General features: G+C 28.5%; 1 long non-coding RNA gene across 1 annotated transcript; it reads left to right on the top strand.

Moving 5' to 3' along the window:
• Nucleotides 1-929: 929 nt before the first annotated feature.
• Nucleotides 930-8,214, top strand: LOC133318789 (uncharacterized). Its single transcript, XR_009752535.1, has 3 exons — nt 930-1,021; nt 6,897-7,066; nt 7,777-8,214. It is a non-coding gene; the product is annotated as an uncharacterized LOC133318789 (long non-coding RNA).
• Nucleotides 8,215-24,247: the final 16,033 nt, after the last annotated feature.

Genomic DNA, 24,247 nt, shown 5'->3' with positions numbered 1-24,247 from the left:
AACGTGTGAATACTATAAAGACTTCTTTAAGCCACGTGTCCTTAGGCTGACAACCAAAATTACGTGTTAGAGTGTATTTCTCTTGACAATAATATTATGTACGTGCAATATATCAAAAATATCATATAACAAGTGACGTCGCTGACTTCGCGGAACCATTCTTGATACCACAAGTTACGGAATGGGATTGCTATTCTAACATCGGGGCAATCATGTAGTCTTAGGTATAGGCTATAAGATTTAACATGTAATTCTTATTATAATATACATATAAGTAAGTGTCGTTGTTTTCCTGGAACTTCTGGTTGCTACCCTACATACAATTGGCGTATATAATATAATCCCCGTAGTCGGTAGGATTTCCGACTATAGTTAGAGTAAGTCAGTCCAGTGGTGCCTAATTTTTAAACATCAGATATATATCATACACATTATCTTATGATTGTGAACATATGATCAAGTAGTCCACAAGAAACCGCCATTGATTCTTGACGTTTTTATTTATTTAGGGCTATTTTAAGGCTTATGTGATCATATAGAGTAAATTACGAAAAAAAAATCAACTACAATTTTATAAGGTCTGAAGGTCAAAATTCCATCAAAGGTCTAAAAGGCACGACTTTCAGACAATTGATGTAATATCTTGTGCATTAAGGTATGAAACCTTTTTCAGAACAGTAATAATATTGAATTTCTTGGAAACGTTAGTAAGAGATGTTCTTTCATTGGAATTATTTATTATGTACCGTAGGAAATGGAACCAAAAGATACGGTATTTATTTTAGATACCAAGGAAGTCAAATCAAATCCTTACACTGGTACTTTAAATTGCAAAATTGTCTCTTGATTCTGTGCCAGACTCGTAACACCTATCCTAGATGTCGTGGATTAAGAACAGTTAAATGTTGTAACAAGTTTATTCTAGGACAGTTCGGTCTGGCAGCGTTATCCAAATCAAATAAGTTTGTTGTTGTTATTTATATATGAAATTCTCGATTTTGGCTTGGTACGGACAACTCAGGTAAGTTTCTCATCTCTCTAGATTATATATATAACCTAAGCTTTATAATTAATACTTTTGTCATTGAAATTTCATACAAATTAGTTTTATTATAACCTCCATATTTGTTCTTCTTGACTTATTAAAAAACCTGAGAAATTTGAAAAGTTAAAACATTACATCTTAAATCTGAGTGTAAATATTACATATTTAAATAAGGCTTAGAACATTCACATCTCGTCTGCCCGTGATCACGGTTGCTGAAAAGTAACCGAAACGTCGGGAGTACGTAGTTTTTTACAAAAATAAAGCACGCGTAGTATATCCAACTAATATTAGTTTCATTTAAATGAATAAAACTCGTGAAAGTCTTAGATCTCATTAGGCTTAAAACATATTATTACATCTCAAACTCATATTTCCTTGTTATTAAAATCATCCAGGCTTAACGTAACATAATATTTTATGCAATATTATGAATTCGAAAGTCTTGTCTGTAAATAAATCTCTACTTTGATTTTCTTTACGATACTTGTTAGCATATTAATAGATATCGAAGTAGATGAAGTTATGATTAGAGCGTATTATTTCTAAGTTTTCATGTATTGATAAACACCTAATGTTTTGCTATCAAAACATTTAAATTTCGTTTCCATGAATGAGTAAATATTTTTACTTTTAAAGCCAAGTGAGGTTGGTGTTATAATAAAATCCCAGTAATTAAAAAAGTCTAAAGGACATGAAATCCATTAATCTAATTAAAATATTTGCTTAAGTAATAATATATCCCCGGTGGACTCGCTGTCACAAAAAAATTAAGCAATACCCCGTTTGGTAAGCAATATACTATAAATCATTTATTGTTGTCTTTAAATATATGTTATAAAACGTTTACGTATTTAAATATTGAAATTTTGCACAGGGAAAAAAGATTTCACATCATAATTCACGCAAGCAATGTAAAATAAAGTGTCTTTAAAATAAAGCTTGTACAATTGAAGACTAGGAAATTGTAAGGACAAAATATTCGAGTCTTAAAGATTACTTACTCAAAGATAAAGTACCATTATTATTATTTAGTTCCTTCGACAGACATTTCCAGATTGGCCCGATATTAGTTAGGTTGTATTTTTTTTTATAAATATCAAATGCTTCGGAGACGAAAGCAGTACACCTCTTAAAATAAGTCGTTTCGTACACTGGTAAAACATGTATAAATATATACATATGTATGTTGTACTTATATAAATATAATATTATAATCTATATATTATTTAAGGATAATGACGATGTAATTAGTTTTACGGTTCCAAACACCTTAGAAGTTAATTTTTGCTCAACCAACACATTAATAATTCCTTAGGCATAATGCGAATGAGCTTTGCTCTGCATAAGCTATTTGGCCCTTTTAGCTTTACGAAATTAAATTTTGTTCTACATGCACGGTAATGTTCTAAAATATTTCTCATGTTGATTCTGCTACAGAAGATCTAATAAGGTTAAGGTCGTAGGTTTTTGGAAGCGAATCTTCTAAATTTAGCGTAATCCTTTTGCTTGCGTTCTGCTAATTAAGACTTAATATATTATTTAAAAAATTAACTACCTATGCGAGTTTCTATACAGTCTTCGTTTAATTTTTAATTAATTATTTCATGATATTTATTGTAGTTATTATGATCTTGTAACTTTAATAAGATGATGGTAAAAGTTTCATCTTTCTAAAAGTAGCAGTACTTAATGCTGTGGAAGCTTCTTTGTCCATACAATGTCACATTTTGGCATGTGATACCACATGACCTTATCACTTTGAACTCCATGAGAGACGTACAAAACGGTTAATTGATTACATTTTCATAATAAAATATTAAACATCTAGTTCGCCCAGAGTACAAGCTAACCCAGCTGTTCAGTATTTTATACCAGATCCTTTAGAGAGTGAGGGCAGGAATTGCTTGATATAATTTCTTCATCTTCTTTTACCGGCAGACAACTAGACACTTAAAGAGCCCCCATACTTTTATTGTAGATTTATACACACCTGGAAGGTGCAAGTCGTTCATAATTCAGGTAAATATTTTTTTATTTCATTTTAGTAATTGAAATGTAAACAAATCTCATAAGCATCAATAATTAATTATAACATGGTTGTAATGTATAATGAGATATTTATTTTCAAATACCAATTTTATCTGTGTGCACCAATTTCTTTTCATTTATTTCGAAGGGTACCTAGTAGAGATCTCTTTAATAAAACAACTTATCATATGTTGAATTTTTAAAGTTATTATAGTTAATGATATAAAATATGTACCTTATTAATTTGGTTTATATGAGCATATTAATGAGTTTAAAAATATATTTGTTTTACTTTCAGGAAATGAACTTGTCCTTTTACAATAATAATAATATATAAAATAAATATTATGTTTATCAGCTACAGATACTTGTATCACATTGAATAATAATTCAAAATTGTTTTGAATGCTATTAAAGTTTTTAAGCCCAATTAAACAAAATATAAAATAGCACTCACGTTAGGATCGCTTAATATATATAAATTTTTAATACTTCATATCATCTTTGAATTGTAGTAATGAACTAAATATATTTTATAGAGAAATAAGTATGTTTTGAAGCGAAATATTTTGGTTTCAATGTAGACATGCTAGTTGCATGTTAAATCAATTTGTGTTGCAATTAGAATGTTTACTAACTTTTTGTGTAATGGTATTGTAATTATTTAAGTAAAATTAAGTAGAAGTTTTAAAAAACATATTATAAAAATATAATTTTAAATAAAGTTCTGTAATCAACGTGACAGGTAATGAATGAAATATTTGTTTACTTTTGTTGGTATTTCCAATACTCGTACGTATGTATAATTCAAAAGAATTTTCTTGTATGAAAAACTAATTGAATGCTATTAACAATATTTTTGCTAAAAAATATAAAATATTCAAATATTTAATTTAATACAAAGTCTAGATAATTAAAGTTATGGTGATTAATTTTATAAAAAAAATTATGTATTTTTACAAACCGCATAATGACTTTCAGCGGTGAATGCGATACAGCTTGCGGACAATGCATATTTATTTGCATATAATATTCATATTTTAAAAGCTATTGTAACTGACAGTTAATTAAAATCATTTTCAGTGACAGGATTTTATTCCGTCGCGTCTGATTTGTTCATACCATAGAAAGCCATAGATAAATAAATTAAATATTCATAAATTTTATAATTCTACTTAGAATATTCTTTGTTAAAAAAAAGAATGGACCAAAATTAAAATAATAATAATCATCATCATCAGACTATAGGAGCCCACTGCTGAGCAAAGGCCGCTTCTCACATGGAGAAGGTTAGAGCATTAATCACCACGTTTGCTCAAGACGGGTAGACGATTTCAATGTTATAATTTGAAATTATAAGACCAGGTTTCCTCATGATGTTTTCCTTCACTGTCCGTCAATGGTGTCTTAATACTCTTAGAAAGTACATATGACTCGAAAAAGATCACATTGATACCTGCCAGGTTTCGAACCCGAACCCTCGCGTATGAGAGGCGAGCCTCTAACCTCCAGGCCACCATGATTAAAATAATGAGAAATAAAAAATATTTTTTTAAATAAAGACAACTTGTGTAGTCTTATAATGTTTCGTGCTATCCTTATTCAAAATAAGAGCTAAAAAAATACTTAATAAATAAGATTGTTCAGCAATGTTCTTGTCAGTTGTTAACTATTTATAATTAAAAAAATAACGACATAATATAACGCGTACAGTTTTTTCTCGTAGTATTAAATAATATGTTGAATATAAAAATCACACTGGAAAAACAAATGCAGTCTAAAGTTCTTCTAACAAACAAATAGATATCTTGACTTATATAGAATTCTAAGATTTCAGCACTTTTATCAAAACTAAACAGTGCACTTTTGTTTAACGTCGAGAAAGTATGTGCAAGATAAATAGCGTACACACTATCAGAATATTTCATCACTGCATTTGCTATGATAAAACAAAAATAATTTATAAGAATATATTTTTGGTAAGTATAAAAATGTTTGGCTGTATTTTGACTATTTTGAATTTGGTTAAATATATGAAAATAAGCATAATACAGATATATATTTATCAACTTTTTTTTCGGCATCACGTCGATATATACTGCAATAATAATAATAATCAGCAATAGAAAGATTAACATTGAAAAGACAATTAGGAGGAAGAGGAGTAGTTTATTTAAAAATACTTTGATAAAACCAAATACAAAAAATCAGATTTTTTTTACAATAAAGTAAGTACGAGTCAGATACAGGCAGAACAGTAGAAGTTAGTGATAATTTCACACCGATAAATCTTAAAAATAATAAGAAAGAATTTAAAACTATCCAGGAACAAATAAATGAAAAAATTAAGGATTGGAGAAGACAAGAGCTACATGGTAGGCATATCCACGACCTAGAGCAAAATTTTATAGATTTAGATGCGTCAAATAAATGATTACAAAAAGGTTACCTGTTCCCCGAAACAGAAGGCTTTCTAATTGCTATTCAAAACCGGGTTATCAATACAAGAAATTAAAAAAAATATATACTTAAAGAATCAATAGAATCACAATTATGTCAAAAATGTCACAGAATGCCAGAAAATATATAACATATTACAGGAGCTTGCCCCACTGTAGTTTAAACAGATTACACCCATCACCACAACCAAATAGTTCACTACATACATCAAAAACTTGCACACAAGTATAACTTCACAAAGACTTCACTTAAACCTTACCATCAATACCTACCCGACCCCGTTTTAGAAAATGATGAAATAAAAATATGTTATGATAGAACGATAAAACGATCCATTACAATAGACCGGATATAACTTTAGTTGACAAATTATCTAAAGTAGCTTACTTAATTGACGTTTCTGTTCCAAACACACATAACTTATTAAAAACAACTATGGAAAAGATCAATAAATATACAGAATTAAAAGAAGAAATAATTAGAATTTGGAACTTAAATAAGGTCTATATTGTCCCTATCGTGCTTTCCGCTACTGGAATTACACCTAAACACACCAAAGTTTTAAAATTCTGGATTTACCACCACTCTCATACACCACCATGCAAAAACCTGCTATTTTGAATACCTGTCGAATAGTACGTAAGTTTTTGGAATCTGATAATGAGTTGACTGACTGTTCTGACTGACTTTTTCACACCCCAGAAACACTTGGTCACTGACCCGTGTGAATGGAATATTGGCCCCATTATTAGGGAGATAATAAGTATAAACTAATAATAATAATTATATGTATATTTTTCCATGAGAGGTAGCCATTAGCGTTATATTTAAATTTCATACTTTCCGTAAAAAAACCTTATTTGAATTTACTACAAGGGATTTTCATTTGTTTATTTTTTTATATCAAATATATTTGAATGGTGTATGTTGTACAGCATTTGTTTTCATTTTGTTTAATTCTTGGCTTAGATCAATCAATCAGTCCTACAGTAATTAATAATCTCTGTGATAGATTTCCAAAAATAAATATATTTTCCATTTTATTTTTAATCACTGAAAAAACATAACCACAATTATAATGGATGTGTGAAAATTCAACTCAATCTCTTATGATTGAATACATTTTGTTACGAACAAACAATAGTATTGTTTGTTATGATTAATGACAGCTAAAAAGTCAGACTCAAATAAAAATTTTGTGATAAATGATTGAATTCCTATTCGTATATGCACGGGGCTAATTTTATATAGTACAAAATTTTATCTGAGTTTAAAATGCATTCCTTATGCTTTTTCGGGTAGAGATTTAATACACAAATAGTCCTTCAATAATTAATAAAGAGGTGGTAAAAATTTGCAGCTTATATGGAAACTACCAATCTTGATTGTGGGCATTGTTGTCCCCCAAAAAGACCAGCTGTGCTGAGTGAGCAGAATATGGGGCAAAGGTCATCTCCTCGTCAACTTGCCAGTTTCATTGAAGAATACTTCTTACGAAATCAAGGCACAGAATCCGGCGGATTGGAGAAAGTAAATTAAATATTAATCTGTTTCTTATGATCTATTGTTTATAATGCTTTTGTTTATAGGAAATGATAAAAAATCATAACTTAATGAGAATTAAGACTTCCGTGAGTATTCATTGAGAAAAAAATTAATATTTTCGGATTTCCCGGACTCCCGACGTTTAGGTTACTTTTCAGCAACAGGCAAGAATATATTCTGTAGTTAAAATAATTAAAAATGCGTAGTAAATCGGAAAATATTAGTTTTATTTAAAATGATAATTTTTTAAGGACGTTTGATACTAACACTTTGTATATTTAACGAAATATATCATGAATAGATTTTGATTAAATAATAAAGATAAATTAAAAACTCAATTGTTAATATCGGCTTTGTCAGAAAGAACCTCAAAGTGTAACAAAATGAAATGCACTTTGTTTTTACTCGAGAATGCAACTTCAAAGGCATTTTTCTCTCTATAGATTTTATTTATCTGACCAATAGTTTTAATTGACTTTAAATGTATAAAATTAATTATCCATTTCTTTAAATAAAACTAATGAAATGGGTAAATTTAAGAATTCATTTGCTATATTAAATACATGGTGTCGATAAAATATATAGCCTCATAAATGACAACGTTTTTAATGTATTGATGTTACTTTTATTAGTGAAGATTAAGAAGTCCAGTGTGAAAACTCTTTATAAATATCAGTAACATTCCTCTTTTTCAGATCCTTCGTTTAACCATGGGAAGTAAAACAAATATTGAACGTGAATAGAGCTCTACTTATTTATTTCAAATATTTTCACTTCATTATGTAAAACAGTACACTATTGTGGTATAGTGTTTGTAAAACTAAGTTTAATATTAAAAAAAAAGAAAGCTGTGAGATATCTATTTTATAAGACTTCAAAAATTTATGCAAGAAGTTTCTACAGACTAGGTTTTTTTCAAGTTTTTAGGTTTCCGTTTATTTAATTTACAGAAATTAAATTTCAATTTGACTTTTATAAAAATTTCTTATCAATACTAATATATTTCAAAATATAATTCAAGGCTCAGGTCTAATGCAGTTGGTTTGTGGCTGAGGCTAGTAAATCTGTTCCTGTAAGCTTTCACCACACACTTCCTTAGCCGGGTTTTTGATTAAATATGAATGAAGTTCGAATGTAACATATGATTAATCTGAATTTATTTAATTAAATCTATAAATTATTATAAGTTAATCCTTATTTAACAACTACATATGTATTTACTTTAATAACATATTTATATAGATAAACTTAATTCTGTGAATTTTTCTTTCTGTATTTCCTTATATTTTTAATAAGAAATTATATTTCGAAAGGAAATGTTTATTTTATAATATTATATATAGATATCGGAACCTCCGGATTTGTCGGGTTCCGACTAAATAAACCAGTTGACGGTATGACTTTGTCTTTTGAGTATATATACATATATACACATCAGACAAAGTGTATCCGTATACGTATTTGTGTGTTTGGTTATAAAAAAGGATTTAAATTAAAAGAGATAAAATATTTTTTAAAAAATCAGGCTTAAGCAAATTTTAATGCTAGATTTTTTCCCGAAAATTACAATTAAGTGAGAAAAAAAAAATTATTTCTATGCGCCTATCTCGATTATGTATGAACATAGCAAACAGCAACTCTTAACCTATGAGGTACCTAAAGAGTGGTAACTGAAAATTATGTTAAGTTTCCTTAATTTCCTTGGAATTCAATGTCATGATACATAATTATTATAATTAGTTATTATTAAACATAAACAGAACATTTTTCTATCTAAAAGTAATTTTTAAAATGAATCCAAACAAGGCTTCTTTAAAGGCATTTAAAAATTAAGTTCAAATGAAGGATGCAAAAGATATTGTTGATTTGTTTGTAATTTCACAAAACATAATATTTGGAGCATATTCACTACTGGGGAAACTAAACTTTTGCTGTTTCTTATAGAAAGTAAACAAGATATCTGGGGTTAACAGTGTTATATAAAGTTGTTATAAGAAAACCAAAAGCGGTGGGAAGAAAAGTTTGTGAAAGCAGTTCACAAGAAAGAAGCAACTCTAGTTGCACTTTCGGGAATACATGGTACCGTGCTTAGAGATTTGCTAATACTACACAACGTGCTAGGAACTTCTTAAGTTTAATACGTATTTTATGTTCAAGTCATTTTCGTTATTATTGTAAATTAAATTTATTGTATTTATGCTGTTAATTTTAGTTGTTCATGGATATTTTTTTTATTTTTATAATATTTTTTTTTTTACTAAATAACATAATTAAAAAAAAACAGTTTGCGTAATTGAGTTAATTGAGTGTAATAACATCCAAAATTTTATCCAAATAAATGTGTTTGAAAATAAAGGATTATCGTATAAATTACATACGTGTTTATATAAAATTATTATAATCATTTATTACAGCTAATTCTTTTCTGATTTAATCCCATTGCTTTCAAAATTGCTATGATGTTGATGTTTTGTTTCGCAGTAAACAAAATACAAAATTTAATTTCGAACAATATGTGTGTTAAATATTAATTTTCCTGTTGCTTGATTGATTTAACTGATTAGTCTTAAAATTGTTGGACTTTATTTTAGAAATTTATAGCAAATATTATAATAGCAACATGCAAGTATTTGTATAAGAACATGTCAAATTAATCGAAAAATAATATTAGAAAGCAACATAGTAATTTAAGTACAATTTGCAATTGAATTGAAAATATAGTATAGTTTTTATTAAGAATACAAAAAAAAATGTTTAGAAATTATAGTGCTAGTGACTTCATTGTTAGTTTTATGTTAATGACTCGATTTCTATACTGCAAGTTTTGATTTGATGAAATTGCAATAAACATGTAAATAGGTTAGCTTGTAAGCGAAATATTGCCATTGTATCGTAATTTCTCTGAATTATTTGTGGTAAATAATATCAATGATATTATAAATAATTTAATACAAAATTGTAAAATTTGTTACTGAAAATGTTTAAATGCGTTATTTTATTTATAACTTTTTGGTGTTTGCTATATACAAATATATCACAAAACAATGTTTTTTGTAGAATATATATACAGATTTCAGAACCGATTAGATCCACAGTCTTTTACATGTATTTCTATTTATTTTATTATTATAAAATTAAACTTTCATTTCTATAAATTCATTGAATTTAATATAATATACATCTTAAATTCCGTCAATTTAAGAGATTAAAAGGAAACATGTCTGTCAACTAAATAACCAAAAGTGTTTTTCGTAATTAGATCTAAGACGTTTCATATAAGTGTATTTTGATTATAATTTTGTAGTTTTCATTGCGTGTTGTAGTGACATTGAACTATTCGAATGGAGTTTTAAATATCTTTTATAGTTATATTAATTTTTAATAACATTAATCCGTTACATGCACTTTGGTCTTTCTAGGATTTTGACCGACTTACTATTAGCAAAAAAATATATAAGTACCTATTTTATGTTCTGTTAATATGAGCATAACCGCCCCCAAAAACTATGTCGGATGAGTTTAGATTTAAGGACCATGTGGAAAGAAATTTATGTTTATAGTTAAATTAAAAGTAATATGAGTTTATCAGAATTTTTTCAGAAGTCATAATTTTCCATAAAGTTTTTAAAATAAATGGAAGTTGTTTAAATATACATGATATAATAAATTCATATATATAATATAATCTAGGCTTATCTACGCCAGATAATATAAATAAAACGTTTCGTGTCGAAAGGACTTGGAAAGAGATAAACATCAAATTCACGACTTACCACAAAGCTTTCATTTTGTAAAAAGAATATTTTTTTGAAATAATACATCAACTATCCGATTGTTATTAATATTTGTATATATGTGATCCCTTGTAAAGATTCGAATATAGACTGAATTGAAATGGATAAGAATTTGCTTCTGAGAACAGGAGTCAAATCGATTGGTCAGTGGTAATTAAATTGATAACTATTGTTTTATTTTAAAACAAAATGGTGTGTTTATACAGATAGGTGATATAAATTTTAATGAGCTATTGAAGGATAAATGATATCACAAATTATAATAATAATTTATAACAATGAGAATGGGGCAACCTTTCTTCATCCTATTATTAAAAGAATTTTAATAAATATACCACAAGAGCTTAGTTTTGAGTAATAGTAATAAGTAAACTTATTGCTAACGTAATATGAAAAATATTAAGAACCTCTGATTAGTTTTCTAAATGCGTCACTTTTACCCCCTTTAAAAATAATGACTTTGAACATTATTTTCTTGTATTTGCATTGATTTCGATAGTCCTAATCGTAATAAGTTATAATAAAAGATATTAAGACGATTTATTGTTTCTTAAATAAATAAAATATAGTGTCTTAGTTTAGGAATTGGATCTTTAAAAGGCATTTTAATAATCATTTGCTTTTCAATGAAAGGTATGTTTTGGCTTGATAAAGGTATTTCCAAAATTCAAGAACAACTTTAGGTGTTTTGAATTAACTAGGGAGTAAAACTTTAAGAAATAGTTACATTTATATTAAGAACAGCTGTGGTTGCTGCAAAAATATTTAGATTTATATTACAATATAATACAATACAATTTACAAGTATATATGTACATATAATCTAACTATCAAATTAAATTTCATGATAGTTTTAATTTTGTTACATTACAAATTTAGTTTTTAAAATTTAAATTTGAACAGAACTATCGGAAGATAAGATTATCTACAATGATTAATTATTAAAGGCCTTGAAACTGAAGGTGTTTAGTTTACGATGCAAGCTTTTGGAAAGGCTGTAGGAAAAACAGACTCAACCCGTTTAATGGTTAATGGGGTAAAGTTTCAGATTGAAAAGGTGTTAGCGATCACGATCACGAGCTTTGATTAGTTTCGTGTTGAGGTGCAATAAAATAGATAGCAGAGATATTAATATATTCAAAGGTAAAATAATTAGGAAAAAAAAAAAAATTAATTTACAGGTTCACTATTCAGAGATTAAAAGTTCTGGTACTTGGTTAAGTTTTTAAGCGAAATGTTTGAAAAGTTAATCTCTTATACTTTATCCTGTTACATTTAGTATTTCATATTGGTTTTAGAAAAGTATATGTTTAAAGTAAAGCATGCAACGTCTTAGGAAAGATGACTTTATATGTGTCAAGCTGTAAAAAGATAATGTGCTTTAATTATAACCTTTTTACGAAACAAATACGAATGGGGCTTCTTCAGAAACAAAAATTAGAGGGTATTTGCGGATTTAAATGAACGCATTTCATTGTTTTTCTTTTTGACCTCCGCGTTGCGTCCCTTAAAAAAATAACGAAGCCATTACGTCAGACTATTAAAGTGTAGTGCTGGATGGAGGCTTCTCCCAAAATGCGCCTACGTTCTCGATTCCGGGCACCCACCCGCTGACCGCCACCTTTTCCAAATCATTTACCGTCGAGCTCCAGGGCATCATAGACTAGGTTTACTTAAACACGGTTTATACTCTTATAAGTTTAGGTTCTTCGTATTTCTTATCGTTCTGAGACATGATTAGTCCATTTCAAGTATACAGTGCCAATTTAGTCACAATGTCTGTGATTTAGGGTTGCTGCCGTACCGAATTCGAATTGCCAATAATAGCATGCTCCATATCTGGTCGATTGACCTTGAATTTGTGGAATAAGCCCACAATGAGTATCCAGGGTGCACTTCAGGTTAAGACTAGAAGGATACACGTGTAAAACTACATGTCTTGATTAAAATTGAGGGACCGTTGACTGAAAAATAAGACGTAATTCACGAACGCGGCTCAGCCTAAAATAAAATAATATTTGAAGGAAGTATTTTCGTAAATCATAGTTTCATTTATATTTATACTCGCGGAAATTTTATACATTATTATGAAGCTTTTTTCTATATGGTTTAGAGTGGCAATTTTATTTATTGTAAAAAATAACTAAATAAATTGTAAGCGTGTTACTACTAAAACTCTATTAGGTGTCTGTAAGACAACCTTAGAGTTGTTGAAAGAAAAGTTTGTGAAAGCAGTGCAGTAGAATGAAACAAGTTTAGTTGCAGTTTGAAAAATACATGTTTCCGTGCTTAGATAGTTTTTACACACTATATGGTCCAAATATAAAATTTGTAGAGAATTTCGTTCATTTTTATTTTTCCATTTATTTATTAATTTTCTTATTAACTTAGTCCTTTCAATTCATTAATCTTTGATTTATTTTTACATATTTGTATATTGATAATTACCATAACGATCTTACGAAAATTTACAATAATATTTTTTAGAATTTATTTTCTTTTAAGACTGTTATAGTGTTTGTACAATAAAAATATTTTTATAAAATTTATTGAGCACACAAGACATAAGAGTACAGTAGAATCTATTTCTGCGTTTTAATAACGATTAATAGTTTGCTGTAGGTCCAGGATAACATTCCAGGTTTAGGAAACGCGATGCAGATGGCAATAAATTTCTTTCTTCGCATTTAAATTTATAAAAGTTATCTAGAAGATTCACGATGTTATTAAGTCACTTCCGTAAGAGCAAGCTTCTTTTTTTAAATTTTATTTTATTACAACTCCCATAGTCATATTTTAAATTTAATTAAGAATATATATTTTTATTAACATATTGGTAAACAGTTTAAAATTGGTACTTTTATAAGTAAAATAAACACAACATTAAAAAAATTCAATAAAGTTTTGTAAATTTCAATCAAAATAATATGCAGTCCATCACTTATAGGTTTATATATAAATATTATTGTATGTATATAATGAGAGTATAAATTTTAATATACTCTGAGATAACGTTTGAAAGAGATAACCTTTTAATTGGCTTTAAATTCTTTGAATAAGTACACGTGCTTCCTTTACTCTCAACTGTAAATGTATCATTTTGCTTTGAATAAAAGAATTTAAAAAAAACTAAAATATTTGTACATGTACAATAAATAACAACCACATGGTACTGTTGTTTTAAACGTCAGAGATCTGCTAGTATATAGGAAAGATACCTTTTATTTACGTAATTAATAATTATGGACGATTAAAATTATCAGATGTCAACTGCGTAACCACCCGCGTAGCAACCCGTGGAAGTCACATTATTATAATATACATATAAGTAAGTTTCGTAATTTTCCTGGAACCTCCGGTTGCCACTTTATATAATTAGGTTACCTTCAATACCCTCAGACTTTGTCAATAATCAAAAACAAAGTAATTTGTGACATCAGTAATCCTGACCTCACTCTTTAAAAACGATGAAGTGGTTCTAAATCCGACATGTACCTATGTTAATATAAACATTATTACGGGTTTGTGCCTCATATAAAGATTGTTGATAATTATTTAAATCTATGACTTTTAAATGTAACCCAACAGACATGAAAATATTTAAAAGAATTTTACCGAATATTTTGGTATATTAGGGACAGGAATTCATTTTATTCAAATAAGTGTTAAGAACGATATTCAAAACGTTAAATATATGTTATTGAAGGAAGGCTATTTTTATTACTACTAAGTAAAAGAGTCAACTCATATTTGTTTGAAGTGTCTTTCATGATCTTAAACTATCGTTAATCTAACAAACCCATAATTGGATTGCATTATTTTTGAACATAAGTGTTACTCTGCAAGTTACAATAAAAATAGGGAACCCTTTTCATATAACCCCACTAAACTATGATAATGACTTCCTTAAATTATAAAACATAACCGGAATAATATTTAACGTCTGTCATAAAGAATAAAAAGACAGTTATTCCTATTAAAGATTAAAAACAACAGAGATTATTTCCGTACAGACAGTGTGTAACACTTTTTTTGCTCTAATAAAGCCCAGTTATGTAAGACGAGAAGTTTTATATGACCTTGACATATATATTTTATTAAAGCTACCTTGGAATAGACTCTATGATCACGCTTTAAGCTTTCCCCATATAATCTTAACTGGACATTCAGGCTAATTAGTCTATTACTTGATTTAATATGTATCTATTAAAAGGCTTTTGAAAAGTGTTACCTCTCAACGGCGTTTTTCACTGGGTTAGTTGAACACTTCTTAATTTAATCGCTTCCTACTAACATTCTAAGGTTATAAAATTCAGATTTTATATTTTTTGAGGGAATCCCAGGTGTTAGTTAGTAGTTATCATCTTCTATTAGTAAGCGAGCTTTCTGTTAATACTAATGTACAGTAAACTAAACCACAAAGTTTAGTACATTTAGTCTAAGTTTCTAAATTAAAAATAAACTTAATGAATGATCTTGTTTATATACTGAGTGTGTCAGTTCTTATAGCGTACCTCATTTAAAAAAAAAACAATAAAGTCTTTCTTGAAGAAGATAGAGGTGGAGGCATCAATGTCGGCAAATTCTTATACGGAATTAGAGATTGAGTATGTGGCTATCTCTCAAGCAAAATATGCGTCACAGTCCCACTACGCAGTATTTATGATGTATATCAAAGCGAAAATTAATAATTAATGCGGAGAAAAATCAAAAGTCTGATCAAAATTCTCGAAAATTTGGTACCGGGCAGGAGAATTAGAGGTGATGCAGCCTGCCGGATTCATGGAAGAGAGGGTTTCTATAATTAAATTGGATTCTTACTTCTAAATGCGGCTGCAAAACAGGTGGATCTGAAAGTCTTGATAGATCACCTTCAAATTCGATTCTCTAAATCTTCTTCGTCAAAAAACTTCATACTCAAATTTGTCCTTGGATGAACAGAGTGAAAACCGCAGAGATTATCAACGGTAAGATGAACTTAAAATCTTAACCTATATTGACCTTTCTATGCCTATGCATAGAAATGATGATGATTTTAAGCCACATTAAATTTCTGCCGACGTCCATAAATCCCAAAGTCGCCCCATTAAAGTACCAGGAATTAATTGGAGCAGTGTAGATGAGATTTTTGTCGATTTATGGAAATTGTCATTAAAATCACGGTTTGGGTCTCCTTAATATAATGTATTTACTTTTTTATGTATTGAATAAAATATTAGTTGCTTACGTAGTTTTAAAATAAAGTGACTTTGTTGATTACTACCATTTTCATTTTTAAATACTACAATATTATAAGTGCCTATCTAGGATCTTATAAATATTTTATAATGAAAAAACTATCATCACGTATGTATTTTGAGGTTTCTTTACAGTATAATTGTTGTATAATTATGTACCTCTATGGTTTCTACTATTCTACTTTCTGATGTATTGAAATTAAGGCCAACCATTCAGCACTATGTAAACTTAAAACCATATTTGAATACTCTGATTTGGTGTGTCGTGGTGGCCTGGAGGTACGTGAGGGCGTGGTTTCGAAACCTGGCATGAACCAATGTGATCTTTTCCGAGTCATATGCACTTTCTAAGAGTATATAGACACCTCTGACGGACGGTGAAGGAAAACATCGTGAGGAAACCTGGTCTTATTTCAAATTATTTAATCTAATTTCAAATTATAAGATTGAAATCGCCAACCCGTCTTGAGCAAGCGTGGTGATTAATGCTTTAACCTTCTCCATGTGAGAAGAGGCCTTCGCTCAGCAGGGGGCTCCTATAGGCTGATGATGCTGATGCTTATTTGTTAAAATTAATTGTCTCAATTTGTAAAAGGTTATATCTAGCACTATTAAAATCGAGTACATTAAGTACAGTTTTTTATTTCCAAAAATTAAAAAATATTGATACCATTATGGCAAGTTTATTAATAAATAAAAAAAAAATAGTTTTTTTTAACAAGATCATAAGATAACTTTATGTAAAAAATATAAACATAAACTTCTAATTAAAAACTTCGTTCATATATAGTTCGCAAGTCGTAAGAGCAATGAATGATTATATGGTTCAGGAGTTAAATGAAGAGGTAAAGGATATCGTGTCTTTTAAAACAATTGTCATTTCTTTTTTTGCTCCACAATAAATTTGGCTACAAGGTAAAGAATTTTTAAAATAAAATATATATTTTTTGTTGAACATTGTAACAGTAATTATATCATTTATTTTGACCTTTTTGACTTGACTAAAGATATCAAATGAATTTGGTTATTTGAAATAATAATAAGCACTTGTCTAACAAAATCTTATTTGAGATATAATTATTGCTGAATTAAAAAATCACTTATACTTTATCTACAGAAATAGAGCTCAAGTCTGGCTGGATTTTTACATAGAATTTATATGTTGAAGAATTAGGAGCAGTGTCTCTAAAAAAATTACCTCAGAATCTTTGACATGATATTCCTTCTCAATCTTACACTTTCGGTGGCGTGTCACTATAAGAGAACAATTAAAATCAAATGGCGCTTATTTACATATTAATCAAAACTCAGAGGTTTAACCAATATTCCCGTCAACACCTACAACAATTACAGTATGTTTATGTGGGTGGTATGTGTCGTTTAAAAAAGTATATATAAGTAAATTCAAGTAAACGTTGCAAACAACAATGATTACTTATTTATGCCGATTCTTTATTATGAATTAATCAAATACCAATTATTTGCCGAACATCAACTTTACTCGTCAAATTTTAAACAAAAAGTTATCGATAGAATATTTCATTTAACTTGTTTATGTAATATTTATTTTTAACGCGGAATTATAGGCGGTAGAGGTAGGAGCGAGAGGTATAACGGCTAAATCTCTCTACAACCTACTAAAAAACTGGGGCCTGTTCAGAACTTACATCAATTTTTTCTTGGAACGTACTTCGAAGGCAGCCCTATTAGGTTCTTTTTAAATTTAGTGAGATAGGGAAAGCAGCTTGGACAGTGGAGGTGAGCGTTTGACGCGTGTTAGATAGGGGCCCCTTAAACCTACACCTGGTTCGCAAGTCCCAGGCACTATTGAAGCTCCTCTCCCCGAAACCCGATGGACCCGGCACCCGCAAGGTGAATCCATTGAATGCTAAGAGGTCTCGTCTCGTCTCTTCATGCATGTACCTGTATGCATATGTATGTGCATATTTATGAAATTTATACGGGTGAAATATTGCAACACAATTTCGAAATGGAAATCCTCAATCGATTCAGTTCAAATTTTGTACATAAATTTAGTTAGAGTAACAAAGTATGGCAAATTTTTTGGAGGCTTTCTTAATGCTGCTTGATGGTATATCAAAGGTGACAAATTAGTTAATATACTCTTTTAAAATATTGATAACTTCTTAAGTAAGCTTAATTTGATTTCTTTTTTTAATTTACAATTTTTACTATCTCCTTATCCTTGTCTTTAAGGATTAGGAGATAGTAAGTAAGATAGTTTGTCGAAAAGACTTCCTTGTGAAAAAAAAAAACAAGTAAATTAATAATTCGCTATTGATTTTAACTACTAAAATATTGAAACTAAGAAAATATGTGTAATTACATCTCTCAATAATAAAATATAAATAATTTATTATTATAACTATGTATAGTTATTGGAAAGTGACATATCATTACCCGCCCATTCTTTGCTTAGTCAGTTTTCAATGTAACATCGTTAATATTTTATCTCTCATTTACTATTAAATTGTTAAATTATATCTCTCATAATGTTTTTTTGCTTTCGTTAGCATCAAACTCGTTGAAATTATTATGTTGTTTAATATACTACTAAAATAGCAATCCGTGATAGCTGTAGTTTTATTAGAATTATGACTACTGAAACATTTAGATTTGGCGAATTAATCTGTGATGGTAAAGTAAATAGGTAATTATAATTATAGTAAATAGTTGATTATGATAATTCCTAAGAATTATCGGTTTAAAGTGGTGTATTAGTGAAGTAATATATTCGTAAAAGATGAACTGTAATTAAGTCAGAAGTTAGTTAGGTTAAGCCTATGCTTTTTCCCGGTCTGTGTCGATCGGAGAAAAAAATAGACGCAATTTGCATTGTATTTATAACCTGGATAAAGATGATGGATTCAGACTTATAAAGAGCATCCATTTTATAATAAAAAGAAAGCCTTTCAAACGTAGCATATAATGAAAAGACAGGAAAAATCTCGTAGATTAAATAAAACTTGTAAAGTTTGAGTTTTATCTAATTAATCTTTAGTTAACTTTATCTATTCCAGTATAATTTTAGAGCATAGGCAAGCTTAGAGGGCATCCAGAATGTTTAAATTTTGCTCTAAAATTTATAAAATGCAATTCATACTGTAAAATAATATTTGAGACAAAACCTCTCAGCATTCCATGGATTCACCGTGCGGGTGCCGGGTCCATCGCGTTGCAAGGAGAGGAGCTTCAACAGGAACTGGGACTTCCGACCCAGGTGGAGGTTTAAGGGGCCCCTATCTAACGCGAGTTAAACGCTCACCTCCACCGTCCAAGTTCCTCTTTCTACCTAACTAAATTTGAAACGAACAATAATTATTTCATTATAATGTAATTGTTGGAAATATTCTTGTTTAAAAATTTTTTGTTCAGATCTGATACGAAAATGGCCAATTGGTTTTTTTCATACAATTAGCTAGTCCAAAAGCACGTGAGATATGGACAACTAAGAGAATAAAGATCACAATTCTCAGAAAACGTAACAGACTAAAAAGATCTTACGGCAGATCTTAAAATTGCTTAGAGACGACCCAAGATCATTTAATATTATAAGAATTAAAAAAAATTTAAGTTGATTCAATATATTAAAAGAGTTAGAATTAAGTTGTTACTTGAAGTGTGTTTAAAACTTATACTGTTTTAAAACTTTACATGTATTGAATTTAAAAGAAGTTTTCTTAGTTTAAAAATAAAATTAAAGATTTTTTTTTTAATAAAATTCTTAGCTTCTGATCTCCATATCTGAACCTATTTAGATTAAAAGAATAATATACAAGATTATATATTTTATTTACTAGTTTGTTTTGTTTTAATAATATTTGTTCGTAATTTTATGATGATAACCTTACTTATGGTTCTTAATATTCAAGTAACGTTAAGAGTAAAGTTTATATCAAACAGTGAACTCGGCAAACTCAGTTTAATTAATTACTCGTCACTTAAATTATTTAATGAAATACAAAAATGGTTTTCATTGAGATTTGTGGAAAGCGAATAACAGTATTTAGAATTCAAAACATAATATTTTTTTATTTAATCATAAAACTAAATCGAAAGTGCTTTGGAATTAACTCTTTTTTAGGAAACAAAAATGAAATATAAAACTCGAAAATTGAGTAAGTCGTCGTTTTTCAAGTAGATCAAGTTTGTTCGTTAATTCATTAATGCAGGACTATAGTAAATATTAACTCGCTCATATTTTTAAAATTGTATTCATTTTTGTTTTTTTCAAACAACTTGTTATCATTGAAGGATTACGTTATGGATCAAAGGTATTTTTCAAATTTTCTATTTTGTTCAAAACGTTATTTCCTACTTTTAAATTATTAATTTTTGCTTATGTAATAAACAAATCACAAAAAAGAGTTTTAAAAATATAAATGTACTTATATGAACATATAATCATCATATTGTGTTATAATATTTTGAAAGGAAATGTATTTGAATTACCTTAAAATTTAAACTAAAATTACAGAGAACGGTATGTTCTGAAGAATCTCGTAGACTGAAACTTGTATAGTTTAAGACTAATCTAATTAAATCTTCATTTAACTTAACCCACTCTTGTAGAAATTTAAAGCGATAAGCTTATTCTTTGAGAATTATAAGAGTTTTGAATGCAAAATAATATTATAAAGTCGAGTGTGCCATTCTTTTACATCATATTAATGATAATTAGAAATATAAAATGTTTATCGATGGACGAATATACTTAAATGAGTCTATAAATGATTTTTATATTAAATATAATAAAATGGAATTAAAAATTAAATCAGTATACTAAAGATACTAAGAATTATTAAATCATAGTGAGACTATAAATTTCCAAATCTGTTTTAAATTGTCACCTCAATGCGGGTGTCCTAATTAGAAGTCAACTAACTAAGTGACTTGAACACAATTATTTTAATTGTTAAAGTTTCGTTTGGATCTCAATTTAAAACTGTGACCGCTCACCAACGCAGTGGGTTCGCGACATCTGTGGACTCCGTTACATTACTTTTCCGACTTTCATAATTGACTTGGTTTCTGCGGTTTTTCAAGTAGTTAATATTCTAATGTACTTCTTAATTGAAGTTTGAAATATAAATAAACTTTGAAAATATACTTCACAGTTTTAGTATGAACCAAAATAATAACAATGGAACCTTTGTTTGCATTGGAAATAATTTAGCGAATATCTTAATACTTTATTCATTATGTATAAAAACACGGAGATATCGTATTTATAACACGGAGTATCATCATCATCAGCCTATCGGAAGCCCACTGCTGAGCATAAGCCTCTTCTCGCATGGAGAAGGTTTGAGCATTAATCGCCACGCTTGCTCAAGACGGGTTGGCGATTTCAATCTTATAATTTGAAATTATAAGACCAGGTTTCCTCACGATGTTTTCCTTCACCGTCCGTCAGTGGTGTCTAAATACTCTTAGAAAGTACATATGATTCGGAAAAGATCACATTGGTACTTGCCAGATTTCGAACCCGCGCCCTCACGCATGAGAGGCGGTCTTTTAACCTCCAGGCCAGCACGACAATTAACATTATAATAATAACATTATTTAACATTATAATAATACACATGCCAGAATATGAAATAATAATTATAATAAAAAAAGGGTTAGTAAAATAAAGCTATTAATTAGTGTGTAAAAATTATAATCCATTAATACAATAAGTCTGTTACGATAAATTAGCAAACAGCAAGCCGATAAAAATATCGAAAGAATGAGTTAAAAACTAAGAATTGATTTTTATTTTATTAAAAAAAAAAGCAACTAGAGTGGGATACATTTAGTATTAAAAATAAAAAAAAAGTAATAATTTATATGAATAATATTTTATTTCTGACTGTGAATCAGTTCCAACTGCATAGAAAATCATTTTTTTTCGTATATCAAATTACTATTATACGATTTTTGAAATTCTTAATATAATCTTTAGAATAATATTTTATTCCCTCGTCACAGTGTAATATGTTAACATTGCTTGAATTTAATAGAACGAATGACTCCATCTATATTTAGTTTATACTAATATTTCCTTCTGCTAAATAGCTTGTGTGTGTGTGTGTGCACTTGCGCGTGCGCGTGCGTGTGCATGCGTGTTTTTGTGTGTGTTATACAAAACTAGTTTTATGCACTGGTGTGACGAGTTTTATAAGTTTTATGCACGGGTTTACCCATCTTTTTAACAACAATCTTTTATAAAACTTATATAAACCCCTTTGAAAAATAATCATACCATGTATATATTTACATTTATTTATAAAATGAGTATGAGTGGTGAGAAGTAAAGCTTAAGAACACAGGAAGAGAATATTAAATTTTTCCATTTAAATTTATAATTTTCAAAGCTTTTTTTTGAAATGACACCCTTTCATCTATATGATTTAATTTTGTCAATCTTCAAAACAACTACAAGGGTTTATTTTCGGTCATAGAAAATATATTAGACAATGTCAAGTTCTCAGTTCATCAACATCTGATGTCGCGAAAAAAAGTACTCAATTGATAACATAGAAATTATATTTTAGGTGTGTTCTATAAATATTATAAAACGTTTATTTCTACATTTTATCAATGACATTTATTAAGTGAAGCACTTATTTCTCACTGCCAGCAATTTCTATATTCCTACGCATTTTATTTACCTTTCAATGTCTTTATTTTTATACAAAGAAACCAAAAAAACATAAAAATATAATTAAATTAACTCATATTTAAGTTAACACAAGAAATATCTTAAGATTGCAACGACTTATTATAATTAAGAATAAATTATGTATAAAAAAGGTATTTTATTTAAATAAATAATAATATTAAGGTTCACTGCTAATTAAATTTATTTTTGTGTCCGTATGGAAAAATAATATAATATTTTTAGATGTACGGCTATAAAGCATACATATAAAACTTTCTATCGGAAAATTAACACACACCTCTATTTCGAAACGTTGGGATAACGTAGTTATAATACGAGTATAATAAAAGCCGCGTAGTATTCGAGATCTTAGACATCATTATCAACCAGCTATTTTATAAGATTTTGTTCGCATTAATAGTTCGCTAGATTCAGAATCGATTTTATAGTTCCTAGCTATTCATGTTTTACTTTATTAATATTAATTGTCCGTCTGAGTAAATCATTTGGTGTCAATAAAAATTTTTGATTAGGTGTCATTAAAAAAAATGATTTCATTTAACATTAGTTGTAAATGAGTCTCTTCCTTCCAAAACTTCAGTATCTCTTTCCCTGAAGACCTTCACATTTACAGCGGATACTGTTTGCCGACTTAGTCATGTTTTATTTGTACAGCTATCTCACTCCACGGTTGTACAGTAAAACGTAATCCAGACTTAGTCTTGATCGTAAACATTCTTGTTGTCATTCTATGTAAATCATTAACCTAGAACTGTATTATAGCTAATATATACGATTTACAATAGTTCCTGACCTTTTAAATGCGAGAACTAATACGAAAAGCGATTTTTATCCCAATTATTGCAACGCATAATTGTTAAACAAGTGTTAAATATAACTTTAAACACAATAAATATTGTTATTTACAAAACAAGTTCAATTTCTTCGTTAAAGTTATAGCATTATTCATACAATATTTATACGACACATTCTTTCTTGAATGTAGTCCATGCTTTAATAAAAGAGAGTAAAATCTTCATGACAGATGTATATAGATATATGGTAACCGTGGCCACTGTATTATTTTTTAATTATCAAATTCCACCAAAAATTTTCCTTATCAAATATAAGTAAAAATAAGATCTTGATATAAATAGTATATTTTATTCTGCTCAATTAATCTTAAATTCATAAATAAAGGTATGAACCTAAAGTAAGAAATGAAACAGAAAAATTTTACAAATATGAGGCCTACATACTTTACGGAGGGACATTCGGTCTTTGTTAAATTTTTTGCCAGCTTTGTGTTTCCATTTTACTGTATGACATTGTTAACACATACAACAAAGTTAAATATCACATAAAGGTGTATAAAATTGTCAAAGAACACATTTTTATATCAAGTATATTTAAAGCCTCGTTATATTTTAATTTGTGTGCCTAAATATTACTTTGAAGAGCATAATTG

Source organism: Danaus plexippus, chromosome 7, assembly GCF_018135715.1.
Source record: "Danaus plexippus chromosome 7, MEX_DaPlex, whole genome shotgun sequence".
NCBI lineage: Eukaryota > Metazoa > Arthropoda > Insecta > Lepidoptera > Nymphalidae > Danaus > Danaus plexippus.
Note: the sequence above shows the minus strand (reverse complement) of the source record. Positions and strands in the feature narration are given on the sequence as shown.